This window comes from Chionomys nivalis, chromosome 5 (assembly GCF_950005125.1).
Source record: "Chionomys nivalis chromosome 5, mChiNiv1.1, whole genome shotgun sequence".
In the NCBI taxonomy this organism is placed as follows: Eukaryota; Metazoa; Chordata; class Mammalia; order Rodentia; family Cricetidae; genus Chionomys; species Chionomys nivalis.
Window position 1 is genome coordinate 6,016,026 of NC_080090.1, and position 23,790 is coordinate 6,039,815.

Genomic DNA, 23,790 nt, shown 5'->3' on the forward strand with positions numbered 1-23,790 from the left:
TAAGAAATGAGTTTCTCAATTAATAAATGGGACCTCCTGAAACTGAAAAGCTTCTGTGAAGCAAAGGACATGGTCAACAAGACAAAATGGCAGCCTTCAGAATGGGAAAAGATCTTTACCAACCCCACATCAGACAGAGATCTGATCTCCAATATATACAAAGAACTCAAGAAATCGGTCATCAAAAGAACAAATAACCCAATAAAAAACGTGGTACAGACCTAAACAGAGAAGTCTCAACAGAGGAATTTGAACTGTCTGAAAGATACTTAAGGAAATGCTCAACATCCTTAGTCATCAAAGAAAGGCAAATCAAAGCAACTCTGAGATTCCATCTTACACCTGTAAGAATAGCCAAGATCAAAAACACTGATGACAATTTAGGCTGGAGAGGTTTGGGGTAAAGGAAACACTCCTGCATTGCTGGTGGGAGTGCAAGCTGGTACATCCCCTTTGGATATCAGTGTGGCAATTTCTCAGAAAATTAGGAAACAACCTTCCTCAAGACCCAGTAATACCACTTTTGGGTATATATCCAAAGGATGCTCAATCGTGCCACAAGGACATGTGTTCAACTATGTTCATAGCAGCTTTGTTTGTCATAGTCAGAACCTGGAAACAACCTAAATGCCCCTCGACTAAAGAATGGATAAGAAAAATGTGACACATTTACTCAATGGAGTACTACACAGCAGAGAAAAATTATGACATCTTGAATTTTGCAGGCAAATGGAGGGATCTAGAAAACATCATATTGACCGAGGTAATCCAGACCCAGAAAGACAATTATCATATGTACATACTCATAAGTGGTTTTAAAACTTAAAACAAAGAAAAACAGCCTACAAATCGCAATCCCAGAGAACCTAGACAACAATGAGGACCCTAAGAGAGACATACATGGATCTAATCTACAAGAGAAGTAGAAAAAGACAAGATCTCCTGAGAAAATTGGGAGCACAGGAACCATGGGAGAGAGTTAGAGGGAAGGGGAGAAGCAGGGAGGGGATCAGAAAAAAATGTATAGCTCAATAAAATCAATAAAGAAAAGAAATAATGAGTTTCCTTTTGGGGCAATTTTGGGAGCTATTCTGCCTGCTTTAGGAGGCTTGGAGAAAGCTTTGTGATGGGGGTCAAAACTTGAGAAGCCCCCTCAGCCTTGGTTCCTCACAGGTAGCTGGGTAGATGGGATGGCATAAAAGATTAGTTAATTTCATCAATGGCTTACCTCTATGTCTTGACGGGATTTATTAAATCATCTTTTAAAAGGTGTTTTGCAAAAGACAGGCCATTACTTTGCCAAAGGGCTAGGGTGTAAGTGAGCGGAGAGTTTCCTGAGTACCACTGTGGAGTATGTATACACACCAATGTAACTGGGGCAAAGCTAACAGTACACGAAGGTGTGGAGGTGGGGTTTTCACAAGGGAGACTTCATCTTCTTGTTCACCTATACCCTGGAGTCAGTGGGATCCCCGTTGCATCAGGGGATGTGTGTTGTGTCATAGAAGACACCCACTTCTTGTCATATTGCAATGGTCTCATGAGATCCCTTTTAAAGAGCAAACAGCATGACAGAAACATGTTTGAAAGGTGAGGAACTGGGCGGCTCCACAGCTCCCTCCAGATCAATTGATGTAGCATTTGCGTGTAGAACATGCAAGTCTGTGATCCAGAATCGGTACTCCTTACATGACTGACTTGTACACCTCATTCTGTACTGCAGGCTGCCCACGTGATTCTGCCCTGAGTGCACTGGCCTCCACTGCCCAGAGCCACTTGTTACCTCTCCTGATTTTCTGCAGTGCCCTTCACACCTGGGACTTCTCTGAGTGGCCAGGAGGAGGGGGACTCACACATCTACTCTGCCATCGCTGCAAACTCTCTTTCACCCTCCCGACCCAGATGCTCATGGGCAAGGTCTCGGGAGCTCAGGCTGGCTGAAGCTCCCATAGTTCCCATCCTATGACAGAGCCCCAAGCCCAGGAAAGACCTCTTAGTATATATAATATGTGTTAAGCAAAAACACAAAATACAAGCAAATTCATCCTTTTTGTCAAACACTTAGACTATAGGATGCCGATGAATGCTAACCACAGTCGCTTGGGTCATCCTGGGTCTCCATCTTTCTTATTGCATATGAGTCTGGTACCTCTGCATACTGATCAGTAATATCTCCTCTTTCTATTGAGGAAGCCATCGTCCAGAGAATTCCCAAATGGTTGATTGACTCCCTACACTTCTTACTGCTGACTCAATGCTGGCTTTTTGACCCCCAAGGTGGTGGTTTGAATGAGGACTGCCCTCATAGACTCCTATATTTCAAAGTTTAGTCACCAGGGAGTGGAACTCTTTGAGAGGATTAGAAGGATTAAGAGGTGTGGCCTTGTTAGAGGAAGTGGTCACTAGGGGTAAAGTCTCAACACATTTAAAATACTCAAAGAGACAACTTCATCACATTTATCTGTGTACCCTGTGAGGATGCAGGAGTGTTCTATCACCTCCTTGCCACTCCCTTGCTGCCCCTACACTGTTCTTTCTTTGATACTCTAAGCACACCCTATCGTTCCCAATCTCCAGACAGGTCAAGAGTTTCTGGCATGCCAACATACCCATCATGCTTCACCTAGAAAGCCTTCACAAGGGAGAAATTCTGTTCGCAGTAATAACACCTCGCCCTTTTTATCATTTGGAATTTACCAAGCTACTTACTCTCCTGAGCACAGCCACTGGCTATTTGGATCTAACTAAAGTTTTGTAAAAATGTCCCCTCAGTTCATAGACACAGGAGGACATGGGTCTTCCTCGAGGGAACATGACTTCAGTGGCAAGTGGGAATTCCCACTGAGAAACAGCTGCCCTGCATGGAAATCCTGGGTCGTCTGGGCCATGAAACTCTTTTTTTTTTAAAAAAAAGATTTATTTATTTATTTATTTATTTATTTATTTATTTATTTATTTATTGTGTATACAACATTCTGCCTCCATGTATGCCTACACACCAGAAGAGGGCTCCAGATCTCATTACAGATGGTTTTGAGCCACCATGTGGTTGCTGGGAATTGAACTCAGGACCTCTGGAAGAGCAGCCAGTGCTCTTAACCACTGAGCCATCTCTCCAGCCCCGCCATGAAACTTTTTAACATGACCACGTGTTAGAATGAAAACCAGTCTCTTCCCTGAGCTGCAGCAGACAGCCATGAGTCAGGGGCAGAAAACGACAATGTATCTAGATCACACCCTAACTGCACTCACAGCTAAGAACAACTGTAAGAATGACAAGAGGCAAGAAATGTGAGCATAGTGAACACTCAATAAATGTAAAGCCATATTATCAATGCTATTCTGGGAGCAAAAAGAAGGGTTATGCACACTCTGCACTGAAGTCTATGTCTTTCCCATAAATGAGTATCGGAGATGTCACAAGTCTCAATATGGGAAACCTTGTGGACAGGAGCCACCCTTTTCCCTGACTCAAGGACCCGTGGAAACAGCATGGCTCGTGGGGCCACCCCTGCACCACCACTGGTAACTACCGTTGTCAGGAACCTGCGACAGAGCTGACCCTAACTCAGTAGGACAGGTCTTAGGAAACCACCTGCTCTTGGGGGCCGCAAGAGTTGCTGGTGTGGGTAGGTGACATAGCTCTGCCTGTGAAAATACCTGCTAGGCCTGATGACCTACTTGTCTGGTCCCCCAGGGACCACAAGGTAGGAAGGAGAAAAGTACCTATTCCATGTTGTCCTCTGCTTTCCACGTGTGCGTTGTGGCATGTGAGCACGTGTGCACACATGTGCATGCACAGTAAATGTAAAAAGAGGTTTTGTTTGTTTTTATAAAAGACTGTGGACCGATTAGATCCCCAAAAGCCAGGTATACAAGGAAACTTGCAGCAAATGGAATTGCCATCAGCACTTCCCACAGCTCTACACAATGGACAAGGTGCTTTCTTGGACAGAATCGTCTCATTAGTAACCTTGGTCTCTTCTGGCTACCTCACATACCTGCCAGGGCCTGGGTAGTGCAGACTGTGGACTGAACAATTTCTCCTCCCCACCCTTCTGGCGAATGAGGAACTGGGTTTACCAGTCGGCAAGGCACTGTGCAACTACGCGAAGCTGGAACAGAAAATCGGCTGAAACCTCTGACCCACGTCGGCCTGATTCCAAGCCCACGGTCTTTCCACTGTTCCCTGCCTCTGTCTCATAAAGATTTGTTCTGTAGTCTTTCAAGGGATGAGAATGGGAAAAGAAAAATGAAAGAGCAACCCAAGCTTGGTACTGGGAAGGGCTTTCTGAAAGAGTTAGGCACAGAAGAGACCAAAGCCACCCAGGGAGCAGACAGAGACTCAGTTAGGCACAGAAGGGACCAGAGCCACCCAGGGAGCAGACAGAGTCTCCTGTGATGACGTCCAAGGAGAGAACTGGATGACATGTCATATTGGACCGTGACACAGTAGTCTGGGCTACTTCTAATTGCTCCAACAGTCAATTTCCCAAAGAGAAAAGACGGAAAGGAGCCAGGCAGCATCACAGTAGAACTGTGCTCATAAAAAGGGAATCTATGTTTTGAAAGTGATGACCTGGGACCCACATCACTGCCCCTTCTGCAGGCCTTCTCTGGCCAGGACTTAGGCCATTTCCTACTCAGAGCTGTCTGCTGAAGCTCAGGGAAGAAGAAACTTGGGTCTTGGTTCTAACATGTGGATGTTAAACCCTTGTTAAGTCCTTCATGGAAAATCGTCCAAGTCTCATAACCAAGGGATCAAGGGCTTTGACCAAAGATGCTGCCACTGGCCTCTGCAGTCATATGATTTGAAGAAGACTCAACCTTGGGCTTGTGAAGTAGGGGTCACTTCATAGGGCTCTAACCAGACCCAAATAGATCCGTCCTCCTGGAAAGAAGTAGTCTTGCTAATTTGTATTGAGTAAGAGTGTGCAGTGCAGATAGTCTTAGAAGCCATCTTCAGAGAGTGAGCATCTGATTATGTGTTCTTTTCTGATCCTCTGGCCCCTAAATATCTTTTGAGCTTCATCTTCCAGTCTGCAGAGAAGGCAATTGAGGTTCAGAGACAGCCACCACAAAGTACCCGTAGGAGGACAAAAGAGTGAAACCCAGGTCTTGAACTCCTAGGGAGTCCCCTTCCATGCACCACATCTGCCTTAAGCTCGGAAGGGCTCCCTCAGGCTTCAGTGTGTAAACCCCGGCTCCTCTTGGGAGAGAGATCAGGTGACTCCATCACTGGTTCTATGAATTACAGTGGTATGGGGGGTGCAGAGTGCTCGCTGGAGATCTCTCAAGTACCTGCACTCCATCGTCAACATCCTAGTCTTGTGGATCCTCCCCACAGGTCATTCTCAAGTGCATGCTCACAGTAGTTTTTAATGTGGTTGAGTTTCACCTTCTGCCCTTTTTTGGTCAGGACCTATGGTATGTGTGAACTGTCCTTGAAATTTACACTTAGATGAATCAAATGAGTGTTGAGTCAGTGCCTGGGAGGCCCATCTCAGTAGGTCAAGGGCCAATCATGGTAGCTGAGTCTGACCTCATGACATCAGTGCTACCTATAAGTTCCTCCAGGGCAACCTCCTTTTTCGGTCTCATTTTTCAGGTGAGTAGACTAAGGCTTAGGAGCGGGAGGCAGTTCTGTTAGCCTACACTGAGAGAGTCGCGTGACAAACCACAGGACACCATTTTATCAACTGCCAAAGGCCTGGAGCCACCTTTTCCTCTGTCCTGCTACCTCATAGCCTCTGAGGTCACAGCCTTTACCAGGACCCCTTTTGATTGCCCTCCCTCCTGTCCTGCATGGGTTTTATTGGCTCAGAAGTCCTTGTTTCCAGGGCAGCACCACCCTGCCTAAATGGAACACATTAGAGACCACACAACTAGTTGGTGAAGCCAGAGAGGAGTTGGCTTCCAGCACACCTTCAGGTTTTCATTTCAAGATCAGTGGCATTTGTTACCCCAAACTGTTTCTATCTACAGAACAGAAAGGGGCTTGGTAGTTCAAACTCCTTGCTGTTCTTCCAGAAGACCCGGGTTCCAAGCACCCACACCTGCCAGATCATAACCACCCGTAATTCCAGTTCCATGGGATCTGACGCCCTCTTCTGGCCTCCATGGGCACTGTACTCAATTACACACAGTCACAAATACACCCAAAATTAAACATTTAAAAATCTTTTAAAAAGAGAGCGAGAATAGAGTGCATTTAGTGTGCTTGCATTTCTATTACTTTCAGATATCCCAAGAACCTGCTAATGCTTTTCTACCATGCTGTTTTCGGTGTTCTGAATCTACATCAATACACATAGTTACTTGGATTAATTACTTACTAAAGAAAAGACCCACTAGTCCTATAAAGCAATGAATTATAAAAAGTATCCGCTAACAATAGGATACACACCCAATGATTTAAGCATTCGAAACACTTATGACGTTCAATGTCATCCTCCCTCTGGTACCTCTCCATCTCCCCCTGCTGCTAGGAATGGATCTCATCAGGGCTCTGTCTGTGCTGGTCAAGAGCTATCGTGGAGCCACATCCCCAACCCTTCCTTTGATTCTCTGTAATGATCAAGATGTTCTGGAAGGGAATGAGTGAAATGCTTTATGTGGTTTAAATAACCTTAGAATAAACTTTGTGTGCCTCATTTCTAGAGAACTGTTCAAATAACCACACAATCTTTACAAATGGTAAACTCTGTGCTGTGGAAAGAAGTACAGGGGCAGAAGGCAAGCAAGCCTGGGTCACTGCACAGTGACTCTGAGATTCAGAATGTGGTGCTTTCTGCCAGTACACGTCCACACTCCACCTTTCCTGAAGGGGAAACCCAAAGGCCACGCCTCCTACGTGCAATACCCTCCACGGAAAGTTCTTCAGAAGTCTCTGGCTGATTCTGCTGAACCCTTCTAACTTTATTATCCCTGACCATGGCCTGTGTCCCACACTTTGTGAGACCGTGACACAATAGCTGTGGTTACACAGAAACACTCCCCACACTCATGACTGACAAGTGGATAACATTCTCCTACAAGCAGTGTCAGCTCATGGGAATTCTTACCAAGATACACAATTCTCTCTCTCTCTCTCTCTCTCTCTCTCTCTCTCTCTCTCTCTCTCTCTCTCTCTCACACACACACACACACACACACACACTCACACACACACACACACATGCATTTCAGAAAGTTCTAGTGTATGCTAACCAGCAGAGATTTCAGAATCTGCCTGAATGCGGGCCCATTATTGTAGTAGGGTTGGGTTGGGGAAGCAACTCCTTGCTCTCACAGATATCTGTTTTCTAACGTTGAGATGAGTAGGTAAAGAGAAACAGCACGCCCTATGCCATACCCTCCCAGGGGTTGCAAAGGAATGCTCCCAGAAGAGTAGCAAATACATGTGCACCTGAGTATGACCTTAACCTTGGAATAGGAATAGGGAGCCATCGTTTTAAGAGCTCATCCTCTCAAACCAGACTCCTCTGCTCCGAGGGTGGCCAGCTCATTTCAAGCTAGTCACTCTGCCTCTCTACCTGAACATCTGCAACTCTGCAAAGTCATCCTTTGGGTTTGGCCTCCGTACCCCAGTGCTCTTGGGACACAGTCATATTGTGAGGCCGGCAGAGAAAAACCCTGACTTTACGAAAGAAGCGCAAGCCGTGGCTTGGAAAGAGTCACCGAGGCAGGGGTGAGACATGAGCACCTCTGTGAATACAGCCCTGCTGAAATACATCCCTGCTCAGCCTAGATGTGTGTCTTGGAGCACAACTCATCCATGCTAGGGATGACTGCTCTTCCACAGACAACACTCACCAAAAAGCTTCACTTCACACCTTTGCCGCTAGAATTTTCCACCTCTAGCTAAAAATATTGCTTTTGGGGTGAGATTCAATCAAAGCAGAATCTTTCAAGGCAAAAGGACCGGTAGCTGAATAGGGATCCTGCAAAGGGGCCTAGGGGAGAGAGGTCCTTCTGTTTTTATTTCCACCTCCTTGGAAGACAGCCCTGGCCCTGCAGGGGGTGGAGGAGCACAGGGCCTTGTCCAACACTGAGGCTGTATTTCACAAAAGCCCTTCAAAGTGAACTCAGGGTTTATTTTGTGGATGTATTAAGGATAATAATGGCAACCTGACCTTTGGGGGTCCCCTCAACCTTGACTCATCAGGTAAGGGATGAGAGTTAACAGAAGACAAGGGACAAGGTATGTGCTCTTCTCTGCCACCTAGTGATTTCTTCAATTTGAAAATAGTTCTTCCCTGCTGTCATCCCAAATGCCCCCTGCACATGTATGTAGCGGTTTACATGCATTCGGGCACATGAATGTATAGACACATACATGTACACACACACACACCTACCTAAAAAGGTCTCATCTGGCAGCTCTTACAGACTCAGTGGTCAATACAAACTTTTCTTTCTTTTTTGGTGGGGGGCCTCGATCAGAAGGACTCTGGCCCTCAATACAAACTTTTAAAAGTGTCTTAATCCCACAATCCCTTAAAAAAAAGTCATTTTGTGTGTGTGTGCATTGTGTGTAAATATGTGTGCATTATGTGTGTGCATTGCATATAAGTGTGTGTGCATTGTGTATAAGTGTGTGTGCATGGTGTGTAAGTGTATATGTACATTGTGTGTGTATTGTGTATTAGTGAGTGAATGTGTTGCATTGTGTGTGCATTGTGTATAAGTGTGTGTGTGCATTGTGTACAGGTGTGTTTGCATTGTGTATAAGTGTATGTGCATTGTATATTAGTGAGTGAGAGTGTGCACATGCACATGTCCATGTGTGTATCTGTAGGTAGGATGACAACATGCAGGCGTGGTTGTCACTTTCCATCCTCCTTGTGGGGCCTGGGATGGAACTCAGGTGTGCAGGCTTTGCAGCGCGTGCTTTTACCCACGGAGCCATCTTCAGTTCCAACACTTGCTCTCCTGTCATAGAGTCAGGCTGGCCCAGATGCCCAGGGTTTTCCTGTGAGCTTGTCATTGGTGTCAATGAAGACGTTGTATGTTAAGGTAAAGAGATTTATGGTTTGAGATTCAGTACACACGATTCTGTGCCCAGCTTGACCACACACCGGAGTGGCCCTTAGCAAATAGCTTGTCCTTTTCCTCAGTTTCCAGAAATGTAAGACTTAAACAACACCTAACGCCTAGGGCAAATGGGAAGATTCGAGAAAGGAAAACAAAGGTCCGTTTGGCTCTGATTGATGCATTAGATATTAGTGTTGCTGGCCAATACCAATTGTGCTGCCGTATAACTGGGGACATTAGAACAGCACAGGGTTAACGGGGGTCACACGTGACTGTGCTGCGCTTTCTCCATGTACTGAGGAGGATTTAGCAAAGTCTACCTTAGAGACAGCGAGGGTAAAACAGAATCATCAAAGCAAAATATTGAACACCGTATCCGGCACATGGCAAGCACCCCAAGTGGTTCGCCTCTGTTATCTCCTAGAATCCGAATTGTGGGCGAAGGGATGGTTTGTGGCAAATCTGTTTGCCTTCCAAGGTAAGTCTCCCACTCAAACATCCCTCCCTCTGACCACGGAAGCCCCCGAGCCAGCAGTCCAAGCAGCCCCTATCCTATTGAGCTCTGCTCTTCATCTCAGAAAAGGAAAAAACAATCTGTTAAATATTCCACTCACAAGGTAACAGGCCTGGAATGCTCGGCATCTCAGGCGGAGCTCAGCTGTGTCTTGGCACCAGACACACACACACACACACACACACACACACACACACACGCTACAGCCTGGGGCCAAACTACATTTGGCCACTTCGTGCGATTCAAATAAAGATAACGAAAATCTTGCAGCTTAGAAGCATTTGTGCTGCTGAGCCCTTACACCTTCAGCTTCAGGCCGCAGCCTATGCAGTGCACTTGGGTTTGAAATCTTAGGTCAAGTGGAGTCGATTTCTAGAGGGGAATCTCTTTTCTCAAATGTTCAGACCTGGGCCATTTTCTTCTCAGGGTTATGCTCTGATCCATAAATGACACTGAAGCTTTGGGTGACAGGACTGGTTATGGACTTGACCTTCCCCTTAATGGGAGTGAATGACGGCGGCATCTTTGGAGCTTGGGTGTCATGGTTCTGCCACTTAACCACCTGACAAAGAGTAGCTTAGCCTCGCTCTGCCTTGGTTTCTTTAAAAGAGAAATAAGAAAATGGAAGTCTTCTGATCGCCAGCATCAAGTAAATCAAATACTCAAGTTACTGGGCACAGGAGGTACTCCATGAGTATTTTCATTACTGCTGAGCAAATACCAAGTGTGGATAAAAGGAACACAGCAGGTTCTCAGCCAAAGGGAACCGGTTCCTCAAGTAAAAGGTTTCAGATGCAGTAGAATGTTACCAGGTGAAGTAAATGCACAGAAAGGAAGGTGTAGGCGCTATTGTAGAGAGCCCATGAGCCTAGAGCCTGGTCTTCCCCAGATCAGATGTCAGATGTCAGGACACTCTCTCTCCCTCTCTCTCTCTCTCTCTCTCTCTCTCTCTCTCTCTCTCTCTCTCTCTCTCTCTCTCTCTCACACACACACACACACACACACACACACACCACAGACACATAACACACACACACACACACACTTGGAAGCAGAAGACCCTTCCTTAGATCTCCAGTTGCCTTCTGGATATTAACCCCAGAAGCTTAAAGAGGGAGGGATAGTGGGAGGGAGAGAGGGTGGGAGGGAAGGAGGGAGGAAAGAGGACCCATCTCACAAGGCTGCAGAACATACATCCCTTCTCTGCTTTTACAGTGCCAGGTACCAGTGCAGACAGCTGTCCCCTGTGGGTGGCAGGAGGTCACACTTCGATGACTGCTGGGTGACAACTGGACTCCAGCAGACATCCCTCTGGACTGGCTGGGAAGAGACTTCCTTCCCAGGAGGGTGGCAACAACACACAACAAAGAAACAGGTGAAGGTCTTTCCATGGCTCTCCTTGCTTGCCTTCCCTTCCCTTCTGCCTCACCCATTCCTCCCCAGGTAATCATAATCTGTTCCATAACAGGTAAGGAAACAATAACAGAACTAAATGCATTGCTAATGACTGGAAAGAGAGGAGGTGGTGGCCAGCGGGTGTCTTAGCTCAGCACTTACTTTAATGGTGATGTGGGGAAGAGGGCAGAGCAGCAACAGTTAGAGAAGAGATGCTTTTAACTCAGTGACACCTCAGGGACAGCAGAAGACATCTTCCCACCCTGTTATCCCAGGATCTGAGTAGAGCTCTCCCCAGCCACAGCCACCCATGTCCTGAGCAGCTTTTGGTTTCCCAGGGGTGCCAAAAAAGAGGAAGATCTTTGTTCTTTCCTTGAAGAAGGGTAAGTGCCTCCCAGTGTGAAGTATTCTAGAACAAGAGCACAGGACCGAATGAATCACAGCTGACATGGGGGTGGGGGTGGGGAGGGATGTCCTGTGGTTAACCACATTTTACTGGGGATTTTTATTGATTGCTGTTGTATTGAAAGAGACATGACTCAAAGGTACCATAACCACAGTCTTGCAAAGCACTGGGTTCTAGTGGAATTCAGCGGCTGGGGATGTCGCGAGGCACAGTGTGGGGTGGGAAATGGTTTGCTGACATCATAGATATCTGCTTCTCTCCTCTGCCTGCTGATGAACTAGCAGGCTTCTCCCCCATTTCAGGCCGTGGCGGATCTCAGATCTCTGAGCAGGCAGATCCTGGGCTCTCTCTGAACGTTTGGGGTGTTTTCTCTTACCAGCTGAATTTATCTACCAGTCATCTTTCCTGTATGTTCACATTGTGCTGTGCCTACAAATCCACTTATTTAAAAAAAAAAAAATATCTGCATTGTACAAATAGCTCTTTTACAAGTCTATCTCCACAAAAAGGATATGTGCTACTGAGGGCAGGGGTAATGAGATTGTGAGGTCAGAAAGAATAAAGAATACTGCAGTTGGTTAAGCCAGTCAAGTTCCAGGGCCTGGGGTGCAGTGGACACTAACAGCAGCCTCCTTGGGAATGTGCACAGCCTCTTGCCCTTATGGATGGCTCTAAGGGGCCTTGAAGACATTTTTCCGGTGGATAGTGATGTCTCTGATCTCAGGGGCAGGCATGTAAGGTATGGAGGTGCCTTAGGAAAGCCCCAGGGTTCACAGAATTCACCTTGGCCAGGTCATCCTGTCCATCCACTGCACTAAGCTGCAGAATAAGGAACATGCAATTGAGGCCCTGCACAAAGCCAAGTTCAAGTTCCCTGGCTGCCAGAAGATCAACACCTCAAGGAAGAGAGGCTTCCCGCAACTGTGATGCAGATGAACGGAGCTTTGCACCCCTTCAGGCTTCACTGTGTTCTCATACACCGCACCAAATCATATTCAGTAATAAATCCCACACCCTAAAAAGAATAATAGCAGCAGCAGCGACTGCACAAGTGACCGGAAGCACAGCGTCTGAGAGGGGCCTTGCCCACTGTCTTGTCGACAGCAGTGGGGACACCTGTGCTTTAAGCCCAGGAGGTGGGACTTTGTACTTTTCTGCCTGAGGCCTGTGTTCCCCTTTCGAGCAAGTGGTCTTCCCACGACACAGCGCCTACAGGTGAAAATGAACTGGATAAATGAGATCAAATCCCCCAGGTTGACACTTTCAGGGACAGTCCAGACAGAACTTAAAATGAGGTTGAAGGAGCGAGAAGGTTAATGTGCCATGCACTCAGGGGCAGGGAGGAGGTGGCTCCGGAAGTGAGTGCCATGGCTTATAAGCTTCTGGACCTGAGTTCAGTCCCTGGTCCCTGGAAAAGCTGGGTGTGACTGAGCAGACCTGTAACCCTAATGCCACAGGGAAGCGGAAACAGGAGAGTAGGCTCCAGGTTCAGTGAAAGATGCTATCTCAAGGGGAAAAGGTAGTGGGCGACAGAACAAAACACCCAGTGTCCTCCTCTGGCCTCTATACAGATCCTCAGAGCATATGCACGGAAATCATACCGCACACACACGCGCGCACACACACACACACACACACCCGCACGTGCACACCCGTGCACACACACGCACACCCGCACACACACACACACACACACACAATTTAAAAACATGGGCCATCTACTTCGAGAAAATTGGCTTTGACCATTTTTCTAAGAAGTTGGGAAACAGGAAAAGTCTCATTTTCTATCCTCTCTTGACTGGCATACTTTTAACCGGACATGGTCCTACTGCTGACTAGCTACCACACTGTTGTACGGAGGCGTTTCAAGAACTCACTCTCCTGGCTTCACTGAAAGTCTAAAAACTCCACTCTTAGAAGCTCTCCACCCACCAACCCAGGTCCCTGTAGCCACCATGTCTCTTGGAACCTATGAATGTGACGAACTTTAGATACCTCATATTTATTATAGATGGTATCTGGGACCTTCTTTCCATCTCACAGGAACCTGGACCCTCTTCAGCTTTTCTATACTTTGAGACAGCATCGGCCATTCCTTTCGATGCATGTCAACTTGATGCTAAAGACATGGGCCGTACCGCCTACTTTTTCAACTGAATTCTCACAACAGAAAAGCAAGAAAGTTAAGAGCTTCAACAGTGACCAGGAAACGAATGAGAAGGGCAAGTTCTTCAGCCCTTATGAGGCATGAACCATTTTTGCCTGTTAGATCATTTTCTTCTTCAAAAGTCATTGAAGAGTGAGGTTTTAAAAAACAATAAACAAACCAAATCCTCATTTTAGCGAAAAGCAAAGTAGAGTTGAGAGCACAGTAGGCCTGCTGGGTTGTAGCCTGATCTCCTCTATGCAAAACCTGTATTTCTTGCTACTGGTTCCTAACTTGATTGTCACATGTGAGATCAGAGTTGGTCCATGGGTGGGTGAATCCCCTTCTTGGCTCATTGACAGGTCGGGGGTCAACAAACAAAACATCAGCATCCTCAAAGTTGAAAGGGAAGGTCCACCTTCTGTTCCACAAAAAAAAAAAAAAAAAAAAAAAAGAATCAGACTCCCATTACAGACACTCATCTGTCTAGACAGACGGCTAAACAGGGTCCCTCCAGGGTTAGACTTCAGTTCCCTCTGTTCAGCCTGTTGGATATTTAGCAATTAAAAAAAAAATCAGAAAGAAAGAGGGGGAAAAAAAAACGTTTAAAGACTGAAGTTCTGAGCCAACCCCTCCCCCACTACCCAGAGAGTAGTTTAAAAGTCATTTCAACACAGGCTACATGTGGTAAAAGTCTCAAGCAGAAATCAGATTGAGACAAAGGGGCCCTAAAAATACTAGTGAAGTCTGGCTACAGATACAAGAACACAGGCCTAAGAGTCCCTTTATAGCCCTTGTGACAGCAATTTGAACTCGCTGAGGGAGCAGGGTCCTCACCCAGGTATTCCTGCAGCTGGGGATGAGAAGCCACCAAAGTCCAGCTTCCCACTTTTCATGTGGGCTGCAAAGATGCTTCTCTCTGTTCCTTCCATGCCCTGGGGATGCTGAACTTTCTCTAACTTATAATAAGAAAAATACTATGTATTTTTCTTCTTTGAAGAGTGGCATGGGGGTTTTGGTTGAGATTGCACTCAATCCATGAGGCACGTTTGGTGGGATGGACATTTGACAATATTAACCAGTTCATGAGCAGGGGAGGAGGAAGCCTTTCCCTCTTCAACTATCTTCCTTAAGTTCTTTCTTGGGAGTTTTAAAGTTTGCATTGTAGAGATCCTTTGCCTCCTTAGTTAGGTTTCCTCGAGGGTAATTTCTTAAAGCTATTATGTACAGGAGTGTCCCCCAATTTCTTCTCAGTGAGTTTATCATCGGTATATAGAAAGTCTACTGATTTCTTACATGATAAGCGTGTATCCTGCCTTTTGCTGAAATTATTACTCTCATGCAATGTCAAACTGCATTTATGTTTAAACTTATAGACAATTTTACTCTCAGCCTTAAACAGAACCATTTATGTCCACTGGGCAGGATGCATACAGAGACTTGGACGATACCAGGTGCTAAGAATAAATGATCAAGTGATGGCTGAAAGGTCAGCCCTAAACAAGACATTTTTACCATCCCCTCTTAGGCTCAGAGATGTGTCAGGAGAGGGCGCGGAATAAATGTAAGACCCTAAAGATAGGGAGAGCTAAGAAATGTCTCCTGGGCAAGACACTGCCATTACAGCCATGCACTGGCCGGGTGGGTGGATCTACCTTAAAACAGGCTCACAATCAAGAATCAGGCATAGACAGGGGGAAAGGGGAAGGGGAGGGGGCATAATTCCCAGGGCTGAGCTATCTGCTGCAGATGAACTCAGAATGGGGAAGTCATGGACTTCAGTTGTGTACCCACTGCCAACTCCACTGGGCTCTCTCAGGTTGTTCCTATTCGATGGTCACAAGGATGATGGCCTTGGGTACACTGAGTACACACACATCAATAAAACACAATCAAAAGCATGGATGTGGGAGAGGGACCGGTAGGGATGAAGGAGGAGCCTCGATAGGGATGGGAGGGAGGTTCTGGGGCAGAGAATTAGAATACATTCTATTCATGTATAAAACTGCAAATATCAAAACTAATAATAGAAGGGAAAATACTACAAGGAGCGGAAAGGAAGTCAGTATGCCTTTATCAAGGTGGAGAGAGAGACAGGCTTGTGGTGGTGAGATTTCTTTTAAGCCTATTAATACTGCTACACTTGGTGGACACAGCATTCTTCCAGGTAGGCAATTGGAAGCTGGCCAGCCTACCATGTGTGGAGAGATGAAAGCGTCATGTGACTAAAACCAGACCTCACTGTCCTTTCTCCAGAAGTCCTCAGCATGACACACAGTACCTTTTCTATTACTGTGCATATTTACAAAATCCAGTCCCTGTCTCATTTCACAGATATTTATTGGATGCCCAAATCTGCCACATTCTTCCCTGTGTGTGTGTGGATTGACAGGTGGGGCAGGGGCTACTATGCAGATTTTTGAGTCCTGCTGGTTGATGGGTGCCAGTAAGACCCCAATCTTTTAGCAGGCATTAGAAAATCAGTGCGCTTTAAGCAAATAAATAGTGATGGTTGAAATTCACCAGGCTGAAAACAAAATGAGTAGAAAAAACAAACAACACACAATTGCCGAGACAAACGGAAGGATTTTGTATTGTATGCCAGAATTATTAACCACATCAGGTAGGAAAACAACAAGAGCACACTCAGCCTGCATCTAATGTGTAGAAAAAAAAAATAGTTTTGCTCTTCAAAGACCATGTATGAGCCCTCGCTTCACTCTGATGGCAATGTTTGAACCAGAACAAGAGAGAGAGAGAGAGAGAGAGAGAGAGAGAGAGAGAGAGAGAAGAGAAGAGAAGAGAAGAGAAGAGAAGAGAAGAGAAGAGAAGAGAAGAGAAGAGAAGAGAAGAGAGAAGAGTCCACATCTTTCTCTTTGTTGGAAAAGAATGATTTCCGTGTATATGAGGCACAGATGGTTCCTGGCCCCTGGGGTCCCTTTCTGTCATCTCTCTACTACAGATAAAATCTCACTTAAATTTGAAGTTTATCCCTTCAGGGAGCAGCTAATAGGATGACTCTGGGGTCAGGGAGCCCACGTTCACGTTCTGTTCTCCGTCTCTCATCTGTGTGACAATGGGGGAACAGCACGCGATGGGAGCCTCTCCTTCCTGTCTATAAGACAGAATAATGGTCCTCTAAGGGGCCAATACAGATATTAGCCCAGAGCCCAACTATTCAGCCTCTAACTGTTGGCTGTATTGTTCATATTTTTGTTTGTTGTGTGTATTGGTGTGTGCATAGGTGTTGATGTTCATGTATCTATGGTGCACATGTATGAGTATACATGCAGAGACCAGAGGAAACCCAGGTGTCATTCCACATATGCTGTCCACGCTTTTCATCTGACACAAACAATCTCTCATTGGCCTGAAACTTACCTAGTAGGCTACGTTGGTTACAGTAAGTCTAGGGGTCTGCTTCCCTCCCACCCCTGTCTCTAGAGCTAGGATTCCAAGCACATACCACAGGCCTGGCTTTTTTATGTAGGTTCTGGAGATCAAACTCAAGCCCCCTGCAGCCAGTACCCTTATATCATTAGTAAAAACAGAGTCCATTCTTCCCGTCCATCAACACTCCCACCCTAGATGCCTTTCTCCATGCAAATATTCCCCCAAGATAAAACACGGTCAGGCAGAACTGCACAGTTTTATCAGAAGCAGTAGGCATTCATCCGAAACAGAAGTTCCCAGACCACCTGGGCAGCCTTTTAAAAGCTAAAGATGCCGGGTCCCTCCACAGACAATGGGCTCAGAACTTATCCAGGTCAGCACAGACAATGTAGGTTTGCCAGCTGATTTGGATGCACCACGCAGATGAGAACTCCCGAACTAGCACTACCGTGCCAGGTGAGTGATTTTTACATGTAGAGCTCAGTCACCGCATACCTGCAGGTCAGCCATGCTGGTGATTCACCTTGTTCCGTTTCTGAAAAACAAACTTCCCTCTCCCGAACAACACTACTAAGGTTAATGATCCTTGAAGTCACCATGGTTTCCCCGAATAGGGACAATGGATGCAGAAAGTAGCAGTCTTGGGAAAACAATCAACATGGACTAGAAAAAGACCCCTGCTGCCTGTGTGAGCACACAGAGAGTCAGCTCCGCTTCACAGCAGAGGCACAATCCAACTGAATATTAGAAAAATGTGCTCTGACCACTTAGAGTTCAGAAGGATCCAAAACCAATTTGGACTCCGGTTGGTGGACAAAGTTCACACTCAGCAAAACAAGCCCAGCAGTTGCATCATGCACACAACAGGGCGATTCAGAAATACAGATGTCCAGCCATGTGCACAACAATGCCTTCGTTTGTTCCCTCCCCTTCCCACCACTGACCCTGGGAGCAGGCTGGAAGAGCTCAGCATCTGTTGCTACTAAGAATAGGCTGTGCCGATGATTATCTATGAAGCGGTAAGCCGCGTCCTACCTTGCAGGTTCAGGGGTCCTCACAGTGCAGAGCTGTCACTGCAACAGGGGCCACACAGCCAGAGTTACTTTCCAGTCTATTCACTGGGTACAGGGGGAAGAGTCTGGCTCTGAGATCTGTAGCCAAAGTGTAACTATCAGGAGACCAAAGTTCTAGACTCTAGAATCAGGAGGGATGCCATGATATGAAGGCTGAAGTCAGCACGGAGTTCACATGAGACATACGAAGAGCAAGAGATCTGGCTCCCTCTTGTAAACTGCTAGGCACCTAAGGACTCCGAGCTTCCAAGACAATTAGCCAGATTCCTTGCTGAAGACAAGCAACCTCTACAGACACCTCCAGGCATGTTAGGGCCAGGAGGGCAATCTAAGACCCACGGCAAGGGAGGTAAGCCTGTTTCAGCATTTGCTGACAAACACACACTTCACACACCACATCAAGACATGCCTCAGAACCCTGGTACTTCCAGCCATGCCTCTGCTACCGGAAAAACTTGTCCTGATCGGAGGAACAAGTCATTAAAAAAAAAAAGGAAGGGAAAAGACATGTATGTCTATCCTCCTAGCATTAACCCACTCAGCATTCAGGCAGTCTCCACTGACAAGCTCTTCAGAACTGTAGACTAGGCCACAGTGTGGGCTTAGTCCACGTCCACAATATAAAAGTCTTCCACACTGGTGGAAACGGTCTCTCTTTCCCAGCTCCTCTACCAACCCCATGACAGACAGCATCATTTGCTGAAAATGCTGGCTGTCCTCTTCTGTAGGCCAGTCCTACTGCATCCTCATCTCCTGGTGCCCTCTTCTGACCCTTCTAAAATCAGGCATGGCCATGTGATTTGTGGGATACGGGTGGGGACTGTCACCACGCCTAAGTTAGGGTTACTGATTGGAGATCTCCCAGAGCACAATATAGTCAGCTCAGAAGGCGGACTATGACAATATGAGTGAGAGAGCCGTCTTTGTTGCTGGCCATTGTGATTGGCAGCAGGGCTTTTGAGGCTGACCTTGAGTTTACAGAACACAACACTACATTTCCCAGAGTCCCAACTATCACGGCACACCATTACATCCATGTGTCTACACTCAATGGGCTAAATGTATCTTCTCAATGAACCAACCTTAAAAAAGTAAGCACTTCATATAACTCTACAATTCTATTCTCCAGCTTCAGTCTTAAAAAAGAGGTCCCTTGTGGACACCTCAAATTTTCAAAGACCTTCCTGGCTGCTTCACAACTCAACACGGCAGTCGCACACGCCCACCTGAAAAGATAAGTCTGCTTCTGGAAAGCACACAACACTCCCTGCTGCTGCCAGGCGGCCAACTATAGTCTCAAAGGTCATCTTTCAGGTTGCAAATGCCATCTCCTCTCCAAGTCATGCTAAGCAATTCTTTTGGCCTCTAGGATGGCGCTAGAAAACAACCATATAGTGTTGACTTTTGTTTTGGTTGTTTGCTTTGGTCTGCCTGACTTCCTCGCTAAGTTCTAGATTCCCTGAAAGTGGGGTGTGTCCTAGTTAGCTATCATTTAACTCGGTACAGCCTAGGGTCGCTTGAGAGGAGTTCAGCTGAAGAACTGCCTAGACCAGACAGGAATGTCTGTCAGATACTGCCTTGACGGTTGACTGGCATAGTAGAGGCCAGTTCACCGTGGATGAGACTATCTATATAAGACTAGCTAAACACGAGCCCGGGAGGGAGCTGGGAAGGCGCATTCCTCCGTAGTGTCTGCCTTGAGTTCTTGCCTTGGGTTTTTGCCCTGGCGGCCGTTGATAAAGGACTACAACATAGAAGCCAAATAAAACCTCTCTTCCCCTGGCTTTTTTGGCCACGGCACTCATTACAGCAATAGCAAAGAAACTAGAATAGAGTCTATGCTATATTCCTACACGCGCCATCTGTAGACTCAATTGATATTTCTTGTTCAGATAAAGAAAGTGTAAAGTCTTGCTGTTCAAACCCTATAAATTAGAAAGCAAAATCTGGCCCAACAGAATTTTTTTTTTTTTGAGTGATAAGAGACATGGCTTTACACACTCCCTGGCTTAAATGCTGACTTTAATATTTAATCTAAGGCATTTCCATTTCATTTTCTTAGACTGGGCTCGGTTGCACAGACCCAAAGATTTGAGAAATCAGCTTTCTGCTTTGCACAGAATGTGTCAGGGAGGGACTCAAGCCGTAATGAGGATGTCAGTGCTTTAACCAAACACTACTCCACGGACTTATACATTAACTTCCGCCATAACTCCAGTTCCAAGACTCAAGACCATCTTCTGAGGGCACCGCATGCACACTGTGCACATGTGTGCACACAGACAAAAACCTCATACATGTAACATAAAAACGAGCCTCTTTCAGAGCCCACAGTTGCCTAGTTGAAGGCACCTGAGTGAAGGGATTACCCTTTTGTCTGATGCCAAGATGCTACTCACCCATGTGCCCAATTCACTTCCCTGGACTCTCAAGGAAGTCCCTTCCCTGTGGCGGACAGGGAGCAGGGCTTTGCATGGTGCTATCATTAAGAGGTCTACCTCAAAGTTTGTAGGTACTTTGGAAAAGGGGAGGCACACAGTGAGAACTCTGACTGGCCTGTGCACTCAACGGCCCTCTCTGGAGGCACCAGCTAATCAAACAGAGGCTCTGCTGGGTCTGAAGTCTTCCCCATGGGCGTCTGTGAGTAAACAGACCAGCAGCAGCATCATCGCTGGCATCCACTGGCTCTCCCAGCTGCAAACACCAGTGACTCAGGGACCTCAGGAGCACCTGCAGGCTGTTTAAAGCATGCACCCTTCCAGTAGCCCCCACCCCATGCTTCTGACTCCACAGGTCTGGGACAGGCCCAAGGAAGCTGCTCTGTAGGATGTCCTGGCTATACAAACACAGGCCGTGCTTGGAATGCCACCTTGAAATTTCTGCTTTTTAAGATTTATTTATTTGATTTTATGTGTTTGACTGTATTGCCCACATGTATGTTTCTGCCCTATACCATGCCCAGTACCATGGAGGCCAGAAGAGGCACCAGATCTCCTGGAACTAAAGTCACTAAGAGTTGCGAGTTACAAGGTGGTTCCTGGGAACCAAAACTGGGACCTCTGAAAGAGCAGAAAGGGCTCTTAATCCTGAGCCACTGCTCCAGGCACCATCTTTAAACCTTAATGGAGCCACTGGAAAGCCTTGTACTAAGTCCTTACATAATGAGTTCATCTTTGCGACTGTTGATCTAGGCATCTGTAGAGAGACTATCTGCTGTCTCTCCTGCTTATCCAGCTCTGAAACTCCAGCTCCTCTCTCCCTCCTTTCCTTCCTCCCCCACCCCCACCTCCTTCTTTTAGACAGACTCTAGCCCAGGGTAGCCTCAAACTCGTGATTCTCCTGCTTCCGTCTCCCCAGTGCCAGGATGATTGACATGGGCCCTCCATACCCAGCCACCTCTCCAATTAGGCTCATCCAGCCTTTTGATATTGCAAAAAGATGTTGTTGTCCTCTTCAAAGTTCACGCTTGGGAAACACACAATTGGGTTTTTAAAAATTGCAAAAAAAAAAAAATTCATAAAATTTTAAGTGAGTCTGTGTTGCACCGCACACACAGCCGTCCTCGGCCATGTGCAGTCTGAGTGCTGGGCAGATCTGTGGGAAGCCAGCTGTCGGCTTAGGCAGGTTAACCTCACCTTTATGTATTATTTGGGATGAAGAACTTAACAGGAGAAGATGGTTCTTCAAGATCACAGCCTGTGACAGCGTGGGAAGAACACAGAGTGCCTGAGGGAGCATCAGGGAGCAGTCCCGCAGACAGACACCTGCACGGCACCAGCACTCACAATACCTGCTAAAGAGAGGAAGAGGCGCCTCACCCCGCTGCCGCTAGCTGCTCACTCGCCCAGCATCTCCTTGGAATGGAGGGATAACTCAAACAGTGACAGGGATGGCTCTTGAGCTGCTAGACTCAGGCTCACTTCACTGAATGAGTGTTTGAATCACAGGCATGGAGAGAAATTCACCCAGATTCTGGACGCTTGCACCTGGCCGACACTCACTTACTTATGTTTTTACTCAGTTACTATTTCTAAGACAAAAACAAACAACAACAACAACAAAAAGCAGGGGCCCAGTACATAGGAATCTGTCCATTCCACCCCCTTCTCTCTCTCTCTCTCTCTCTCTCTCTGTCTCTCTCTCTGTCTCTCTGTCTGTGTCTGTCTCTTTATCTCTCTCTCTCTTTCTCTGTCTCTCTCTGTCTCTCTGTGTCTGTCTCTCTATCTATCTATCTATCTATCTATCTATCTATCTATCTATCTATCTATCTATCTCATGACCAGTCTTTTGAGACAGGTCTCTCACTTGTCTGGAGCTCACCTGTTCGACCAGATGAGCTGGCCAGTGAGGCTCAAGGATCCTCCTGTCTCCAACTCCCTGAGTTACAACTGTGTGCCATCATGGCTGGCACTGTTCCATAGGTTCTGGGGATTAAACTCAAGTCCCCCTGAGTACTTTATTGACTGAACCATTTCCTGGCACCCTGTTAAGCGGTCTTTCCTGGAAGACCTCAGAGGGGTCTGCCACAAGGGGTGGAAAAGCCTCCAGTATATAAGAACCTAGCAAAGTCTGAGCCCGCATCTCCTTCTTCACCCTCAGAGATAGTCAGATCAAATCCAGGTTCCCCAGGGAGTGCTAGAGTTTCGTGTGTCTTATTCACTAAAGGAAGAGGAAAGCTCTCGGCAACCACTAACTGAGAAACACCTCAACAAAACAGGGGGATCAAAGAAAAAAACTACCAGGAACCAGGAAAGGGGCTCAGCCTGCTTACTGGGCAGAGGGGGAAGAGGAAATTCACCTAAGGTAGTAGGTAAGAGAGTTACAAAATGATTGGGCCTGGGTTCCCGAAGGAGAGGAGAAGCAGGAAGAAGTGAGTTTAGAGCCTGTGGGTAGGGTGGAGCAAAGCCAGGTCACACCTGAATTCCAATGTCAGCTCTGCTACCAGCCAATTCTGGGACAAGGACAAGGAACTCACTTCTCCAAACCACAATTTCCTGAAGAAAGAAAGGAAAAGAAAGAGAGAGAGAGAGAGAGAGAGAGAGAGAGAGAGAGAGAGAGGCTGTCCTCCTGGCCTCTGTCACTAACTCAGGTCTGAAGGATGGTGGTGCGGCCTGGGTAACAGGGATGTGGAGGGGAATTGACAAAGCTCTGCCTTTACTCATTTGTTTCCATTTTCCCTTCCAAAACACTGGTCAGCGAATGGCAAGAAATAACACATTTAACTCTTTGGTTTAAAGAGAAATAAAATAAAAATCCATAACTTAGAAACCAAATGCAACCTGTCTGACACAAGAGCTGGGCCAGCAGAGATCCAACATTTTACTGTTTTGACTCCCATTGTTCCCTCCAGCCACTGTGAGGCCTTCTATACCAAAATAAAATGACCAGCATATACTCTTCACAGAACTGGGGCTATTGCTTTGCCTTGTGCTAGAAAAAAATCAGTTTCGGCCACTCTAGTTCCCAAGAAGTCACAGTAGTTCCCAAGAAGTGAGGCCGGGCATCGCAGGTTGCAACATGGGATATCCAAAGAATCAGGCTTCAGCCAGGGCGGTAAAACCATCCTGTCTGTGCCTATGTAGGACCTCCATGTAGGCATCAAGAGTCCTCACCAACTTGGTCTGTTTCTTTCTTCCTGTGTATGGCTCAGAGACAACTCAGTCACTGAATTCCTTGAGTGTTGGCTTGCTCAACTCTTATTTCTGCAGACTCACTGCCCAGGACACAGTAGGCATTCAATCACTGCGAATAAAACCAACTGATGTTCCAAATCAGAAGGTAGTGGACGCTGGCTGTTCTCTGACCCTCATTCTAACACCTAGAACGG

At 46.6% G+C, this 23,790-nt stretch overlaps 1 protein-coding gene and 1 pseudogene across 2 annotated transcripts in view; one reads left to right on the plus strand and one right to left on the minus strand.

Annotated features, from left to right (window-relative positions):
* Tgfb2 (transforming growth factor beta 2) overlaps positions 1-23,790 on the minus strand; it is an 82,719-nt gene that overhangs the window by 42,276 nt on the left and 16,653 nt on the right. The window lies entirely within an intron of this gene.
* LOC130875301 (small nucleolar RNA SNORA70) lies at positions 11,920-12,044 on the plus strand (annotated as a pseudogene).